The 8,553-nt window shown below is 34.9% G+C and overlaps 1 pseudogene; it reads left to right on the top strand.

Annotated features, from left to right (window-relative positions):
• The first annotated feature begins 4,060 nt into the window (after window positions 1-4,060).
• Window positions 4,061-4,661, top strand: LOC101713390 (rRNA-processing protein FCF1 homolog pseudogene; annotated as a pseudogene).
• The last annotated feature ends 3,892 nt before the right edge of the window (window positions 4,662-8,553 follow it).

Below are 8,553 nucleotides of genomic sequence, written 5' to 3'. Positions count from 1 at the left end.
ATGTTACAAAGTAGAAAATATGATTAACATTCTTCTGAAACACTGTGGTATGTTTTACTATACTGAGTTATATGATTCTTTACCTATAAGAATAGTATTTCCAATTATGTCCTGCCTCCAAATAGATTCAATATATGCCCCTCCTCAATGTCAGGTTGATCAATGACTTGATTTATCCAGAGAATATAAGCCCAAAGGAATTAAGAAGTAATGGTACTTTGCTTATGAGATTTTGTTCAGTCTCAGGTATTCGTTGCCATGCAGATGACAGTCCCGGTAAGTGCTGCCCTGTATCACAGGGTCTGGAATGAAAAGATATGTGGTAGCCAGCTGAGCCCGTTAGAATTGTACATAAAGTAAGACTGATATTTAGACATTATGTACTATGAATTAAGAAAGAAAGATTTTGTTGTTCTTGAAAGCTGTGAGAAATTAGAACTATTTGTTACTACAGCAAAAGGTAACTGATACAAGCACACTGAACATTTACTTACATTGACAAAGCATTATGTGTGATGATAGGATAAAAAGCAATTCTCAACAACAATTAAAGGGTTAGCATCATCTAGACAGTTTTTCTGTAACCTCAACAAAATCCATTTTAAACGTATCTTAGAAATTCACATACATTTGGAATTTGGAAAGAACTTTGATAGGCAATTTGTGGGTTTGAAGAGAAAAAAGTGGCTTTTTAAAAAACATATTCAGTTATGATTGATAAGGAAAAATTACATATATAAATATGAAGGGTACAGCAAAACTAGTAACTTCAGGGCAATATCTATCCTAAATGTTTAAATTAAAAATAGGACAGGTAAAAAATAAATGAGTTAATCACCCAGTTGAAAAGATAAAGAACAACAGCATAACCAGATCACAAAAGGAGAAAGTAAAGATGAAAGCAAAAATCAACTAAAAAAGAAAAATGAATTCAGTCATAAATGCTGGATTTTTGCAATGACTAGTAACATAGAGAAACTTTGGGAAGAACTTGGGGGGCAGCATTTTGAGGAAAGACAGCTATCATATTAGTGAAACAAATATTGATAAAGAAAATACACAAAATTTTATACATAAGATGATTTAAAAATGTAGAGATACAGTTTTCTCAGACTGTTCATAGTTTTTACGCTGTTTTAACCAAAACTCATTAGTCACACATACATGTATGTATATGTGTAAGTTAACAAGATAATTCAAAATACTATATAAAAATTGAAAGATCTATGATGCTTCAGAGAATGAAAAAATTGTAACGAGACATGAAATTTGTAGAGTATTGAAGCAACTACGGACTCTCTCTTACACAAATACACAAATGGATGACATAAGAGAAAGAGAAAGCTAACCCTACAGTGACACTTAATTTTAGACAAAGGTAGAATTTCAGGGTAATGGCAGAAAGAAATTTTAGTAAATATTTAGCAACAATTTGATATCTAGAGTGCAAGGGAGATACCATATATAAAAGGAATAATACCACAAAGATCATAAATCATATCTCATATGTTTAAAAAGCTATGTACAACTTTTACAACCATTAGAAATAGCTCTTCATAATTAGGGTAAGTAACCATTTTTTATTAAATAAACACAAGTCACAATAGAAACAATCAATAAATTTGATTACATTTATAGTTACAATTTGGGAGTTATTACAGCTAAGCGAGTGATAAAGCAAACCATGTAGGAAGAAAGGCTACACAGTACAAATATGCAAAACAAAAATTTACAATGACTACAAAAAACAACCTTATAACTCAGTAAGCAAAAGAAACCACAAATAGAAAAATGGGATAAAGAGACCAGGTATTAGTAATAATTTTAAAAAATACAGATTCTTTAATAACACATTTATTCTCTGGAAAAACTAAAAACATTGTTTAATGAAATCAAAACAAAAAAACTAGACTAGTAGATGTGGGTGAAAATATTGAATATTAACAACATTTATATATTCTGCTGAGTGTACAAATTTACCCATACAGTTCATCATTTATCTACTAAGTTATATTTTAGACATAACTTATGATCCTAAATTTCATTCTCAGCATCACTCTAGAGAAATATGTGTGGATATATCCAAGAAGACATGTGCAACAATTCATGTGGATGTCCCTCCTAACAGCTCTAAAGTGGAACCAGTTCAGATTTCTATCAGATAAATTCAAAGTGGTATATATTCATACCACAATGCAACATTAGCTAGAAATAAAAATGAAGAAACTACACTTATATGGCAAAACAAGGATGAATCCTTCCAACTTGTTATTCAAAAGAAGCCAGACACAAAATAGTACTTTATTTTCCAAGAATAAAATATCAAAAGCAGTCAAAACTGTACTACATTACTAGAGCATGCTAGGCTGAGGATTTAGCTCAGTGGTTCCGCTGCCTGCCCTGCAAGCGCAAGGACCTGAGTTTGATCCCCAGGACAAAAACAAAAAACAAACAAATAAAGAAAAAACATTACTAGAGGATGCTTAGAAAGGAACAACAACAAGGAAATGATTATGAAGAAAAGCAGCAGATTGATGCCTACCTTCGGGGAAAAGGAGACTGAATGGAGGTATTTGGGGAGCTTCTCAGGAGAAAGCTTCTTCCTATTTATTTGTGATTATATTATAATATCATAGGCAGCTGCACATTTATATGTTAAATACCTTACTGGATGTTATATTTTCAGTAAAATAATGTTTTAGAAAAATCGTAGAGACTTAATGAATCTGAAAGAAGATTCAAGGTAGTTTTTTAAAAAGAAAAACCTTGTAATAATATACTGTTAATTAAGACAATGTGATGTTTAAGCAAGAAAAGAGTATTAAACAGTGGAACAGAATAGTGAGCTGGAAAGCAGCTTCATGTCATGAGAATTGTATAAATAAAAGAGGGAGAATAAAAAATTCATGGAGGACGGAATGCATTGTCTAACACATGTAGGTAAAAATTATATTTATGTTGAAAATCGTAACTCTAACACCAAGCGAAAGATGAAGCTCCATATAGATTGAGCACTAAGATACAAGAGGAGAAAATGAACATTTGTTTTTAAAAAGAATAAATGTTACCTCAGTACATGGGAGCATTTGTTAAACAAATACAAAGTCGTGGCCTACCAACAAATACTAATAATGTTGACTAACATTAACTTATTAAACAACTGACTGAAATTTCATCCCAATATTACTACAGCTCCCAATAGTTATTTTTCTTTTCATCTCTCTTTGTGCTCTGTGAATCCCTGCTTAACATTTCTCATCTCAACATCTTTCTATTTCCCCAGAGAGATTTGGAATGGAACCTTTATGATTTGTTTTTTAAAAACAGACTTTTTGCTTCCAAACTACCAATTTTCAGGTTGTATTCTTTTCTAGTTGATCTATTATTTTGTGTGAAATGTTTGCTCAAATGTTTATCAAGCCAGATGCAATTTTGCAAACCTTGGTTAGATCATTGTGGATTTCTTTGTTATCCAGTGGGGGGAAAATGTCTGACTTCTCTCCATTTCTTTTCCATGGTAGGGCTTTAGAGGTTGAATTGTTTCAGTTGAGGTGAGCTAAACTTCTGTGACAACTATTATGTAATTCCTGAAGCCTGGGTGCTTTGGACCACAGCTGTCTCAAGGCAAAATTTTTAAGGGAGGTTTTATGTTGCTAACACTGCCTTAGGCAATTTCCACTGTATTTCCCATGTTACTTTTCTAAGTATCTGTATTACTTTTTCAGAAAAAAGTCAACAATACTCCAAATTGACAAATGAACTGAAGTAAACTTATATGTCCCCAAGTATCTGGGTCACATAAGAGATGGATGGGTAGATAATCATTCTGGGTTTTTAAACATCATTGCAAGTTAACTCAGCATATACTTACAATAAATACTCGAATTTTTGAAATACCTTCATTATTTCTTTCACTGAAGATAAACTCATACTCCATTTTGTGCAATGTATTAATCATACTTTCATTTAACGGACTTTAAGAAATGAGGAATAATCAAATGAAAAGATGTCATTCAAAAATAATATATTAATCTGGAAGAAACTGGAGTTTGGCATCAACAAGGGGAAACAAAAGAAAGCAAGGAAGTATGCAAACATGAAGAGGATGCTTAGTCTCAGAGATGAGGAACTCAAAGAAAAGGATAGATTCAAACCTAAAAAGAAAAAAAAGAAAGATCCCAGTGCTCTAAAGGAAAGAGAAGTCCCCCAACATCCTTCCTGCTTATTCTTCCAATGTAATACACAGCTGGGCCCACCTTATCATATCCTGTTGATACCAAATTTATCAACTTTTCCATCAAAGCCAAATTGGACTTAGTACAATCAATGAAGGACTATCTGTACACCAAGTGTACCCCTGGTATAACTGATTGTGTAATGGCTGAAACTGAGAAATTGGGACAGAAGTATCGAGTGCCTCTAAGGATTGCCAAGGATCCATGATTTGAAAGATTACCTTGCACACATAAAGAGACCTATGCAGATGACTGCTTAGTGCAGAGAGTAACTCAGCACAAGGGTTATATTGTGGCCACGGTTGACCAGGACCTTAAGTGGAGAATTTGGAAGATCCCTGGAGTTCCTATCATGTACATTTCTAACCACAGATACAACATCACATCGAGCAGATGCCATATGATGATGGAGCCCCTTGGTTCTAATTCTTACAGGACAAACGTTCCTTTGCCAGCCTCTGACCAACTTCCTGTTTTTAGTTCATTGAACATGCTATAATGAGAATTATTATTCACCTATTTGCTCTATTATCAGCCAACATCACTTTTTGATGCTTTTTGAAAATGGTAATTTGACTACTTTAAAATTTTTTGCATCTTTTTATAAATCAGGTGCTCCAATGGTTGTGCACAGGGTTTGATTTACTCAACAAATATTTATTAAGTTTATGCTAGGTACTTATTGAGGCATTCTCCTGTCCTCAAGACACTTATATAGAAGAGAAAAACATATAAATGAATAAATACCATAAAATAAATCGGGTGTGGTGGTACGCCCCTGTAATGCTAGCACTTGGGATGATCACCACAAGATGTAGGCCAGACTGGGCTACAGAGTGAGTTCAAGGACAGCCTGGATTACATAGTGAGACCCTGTCTCAAAAAAACAAAATGAAAACAAAGGGAATATGGCTTCCCCTTAATAGGAAAACCCCAGACGGATGTGTGAATCATTTTCACTCTTATGCCATTGGCTACAAGTTCTAGCTACAGGAGAGGCTGGGATAGAGTATCCAGTCCAAGGATCCAGCTGGAAACATGGATGGTCTCTTACTGCAGAAAAGGGGGGTGTGAGTACTCCAGGGTTTTTGTTTGCCTGGAGACATATGGTCACATGGTGTGACTGTATTTGACCTGTTCAGAGGACTTTCAGGACATTTTTATGAGTAAAACATAGGAAAATTCATGGGGAGATATGGCATATACCCTCATCTGAGAGAGGGCCTTATCTGGCATTTCAAAGGATTTGGACTTGATCCTGAGAATTCTAAAATAACAGGCAGAATCTAAATACTATAAAAAGATTGATAAGTTTGAATGTATTAAAATTATAGATTTCTGTGCAAGTCACTTTGCTCCTTTAAGTGAGAAGCAACTAATCAAAAGATTTTCCAGCATTCAGAGGTATGGAGAAATGGTTACTCATTTAAAAAAAATTTTTAACTTTATTTTTCATTAATACCTATTTGTCATACATATTGATCACATATATCGTAGGGAATTTGTTCCTGTACATAATATATCTTAATTCTTTTCTCATTCCTCTCCCCTCCCTTCAATCCTTCTTCCCCTCCCCATTTACACAAGCTTTGTTTCCATTTTTTTCCTTCTATTCTCTGTAGGTACTTATGTTGATAACAAGTGCAAGCAGGCATAACCATTTTAGACTGCTGTTTGACAGGACCCATTAAATTAAAAATTCCTGCTAACCTGTCCCCAATTCTATATCATATAGGTGATTTACTTTAAAATATCTTTGTATAGACAATATGATATATATGTGTAAAGAAATATTCACATTACAAGAAGTATCATATGAAAATGTTTATTGCACAACTATTTATAATAAAGAAAAATTAAAAACAACCTTTAAATGTCCATCAAAAGTGACTTAACTATGGCATGTTGTAAGCATTTAAAAAGAATGAAGTACATTTAGAAAGGGCTGAAAAGGACTTAAACAGACAAAGAAAATATTCAAATGGCCACAAGGCAGATGAATAGATGCTAATTATTAGGAAAATGCAAACCAGAATGACCAACCCTCTTCTGGAGGCTAAAGGAAGCTGAGGCAGGATGATCAAGAATTTGAGGTCAGCCTGGGCTACATAGTAAGCCTCTGTCTCAAGAAAGAGGAGGGGAGGGATGGAGTGGGGGCAGAAAGATCAGAATGAGATACTATCTCGCACCCCTTAGGATGGCTGCAGTAAAAAAGATGACAAGGATTTGTACAACTTTGAACCCTTGTGCATCGTTAGGAGTGTAAAATGGTACAACTACTACACTATACAAAACAGTATGCCAGTTCCTCAAAAATGAGATTATTATATGCTCTAGCAGTTATACTTCTGGGTATCCAAAATAATTAAAGGCAGAAGTTTTAAATTTTTTTCATTTTAATTTTTTTGTTCTTTGAGACAAGATCTCACTACATAGGCCATACCACCCTAGAACTTGCTAGGTAGGTAGCCCAGGCTGGCCTCGAGTTCAGGACCCCCCTTGCCTCAGCCTCCCGAGAGGTGAGACCCATATGCCACCATACCTAGCAAAAGCAAGAACTTGAAAATATATTTGTGAGTAGACTAACCTAATAGCTGTCTTCACCTCTCCTTTCTATCTGAGTCCACAATGGCCCTCCTCAGTCTGTATACCTCAATATATATCTTTATCAATGGGTTTAATGCCATTATATTGTAACTATTGTCCTAATTTCTTATCTTCTCCAACTAGGTTATGAGGTCTTTGATGCCAGAGACTATGCTTTCTTTATTCTTCTTAGTTTTTCTAGTTCATACAAGGGTCTTAGCACAGCACTATCTCAGAGAACCACATTTAATTTAAAATTTTCAAACTGAGGAAGGAGGATCACTATGAGTTCAAGACCAGCCTGGGCTACATAGTGAGTTCAAAACCTAAACTACATAGCAAGACCTTTTCTTAAAAACAAAACAAAACAAAATTTTCTTTCTAGTAACAACAGTTTAAAAAGTAAAGAGAAACAGGAGAAATCAATATATCTTAATCCAATTTATTTTCAACTTGTAATCAATTAAAAATTAATGAGGGCTAGGGATTTAGCTTAGTGGTGCCATGTCTTTCTTGCAAGCCCAAGGCCCTGAGTTTAACCTGGTACTGGAAAAAAATTAATGAAACTTTGTTTGTTTGAGACAGGGTCCGACTATATAGTGTAGGCTGGTCTTGAACGCACTTTGTAGCCCAGTCTAGCCTCAAACTCACAGATATTAATGTATGGCTTTACTTACAAGAGACATCTAGAGTCCAGGTAGAGTGACACTTGCCTGTAATCAGGCACGAGGATCACCATGAGTTTGAGGTCAGCCTGGGCTACATAATGAGTCCAAGGCTAACGTGGACTACAAAGAGAGACCCAGTCTTGAAAGAAAGAAAGAAAAAAAGAAGGAAAGAAAGAAAGAAAGAAAGAAAGAAAGAAAGAAAGGCATCTAGAGTAATTAAATGTACAGTATTAACAAAGTAGAAATATGGTAGCCAGAGGCTGGAAGGGGGACACTTGGAAGTGTATAAGGACATGGATTTCAGTTTTACAAGATGATAAGAATTCTGCAGAACTGATTGTACAGTAACATGTGCTTGAAGTTGCTGAACTGTATGCTTTAAAATGGGTAAGATGGAAATTCTATGTGTATTTTACCACAAATAATAACATTGATAATAAATGAGGTAGAAGCCAGGTGTAATTGTCCACATCTATAATTCTAGGTATCCAGGAGGCTGAGGCAGGAGTATCACAAGTTAAAAAAAAAATTTTTTAAGGGCTAGGGTAGAGCAGTTGCCTGGCACACACAAAGCCTTGAGTTCAATACCCAGTTTTGCAATCAAGCAATCAATCAATGAGATTGAACTACATTAAATAGAAATAACTGGGCTGGGGAGTTAGCTCAGTGACACAGCACCTGCCTCAGAAGCACAGGATCCTGAGTTCAATCCCTGGTACCGAAAAAAAAAAAAATAACTGACCCATTAAGAGGAAAAAGCAAATTGTAAACAGGTACAGTGTGATTTCTGTTTTAAGTTTCAAAATCTCAAAAACATATAATTGTATATAGGACTATCTCACAGGTTTGCTCTCTGGTGGGAGAATTGTCGAGTAATAAATACAAGCTTTAAAACTGAGAGATCATGGGTTGGGGATTTAGCTCAGTGGTTCTGCCACCTGCCTCGCAAATGCAAGGTCCCAAGTTCGATCCCTGGTACCAAAAAAAAACCAAAATTGAGAAATCATATCTGCCAACACATTGGAAGAGGCTACCTGGGCTTTGTGTTCATATATATCACCAAG

This window comes from Heterocephalus glaber, unplaced genomic scaffold (assembly GCF_053883595.1).
Source record: "Heterocephalus glaber isolate CG9 unplaced genomic scaffold, H.glaber_assembly_v1.0 deba00001608, whole genome shotgun sequence".
Classification (NCBI taxonomy): Eukaryota; Metazoa; Chordata; class Mammalia; order Rodentia; family Bathyergidae; genus Heterocephalus; species Heterocephalus glaber.
This window is presented reverse-complemented; position numbering and strand designations above follow the sequence as displayed.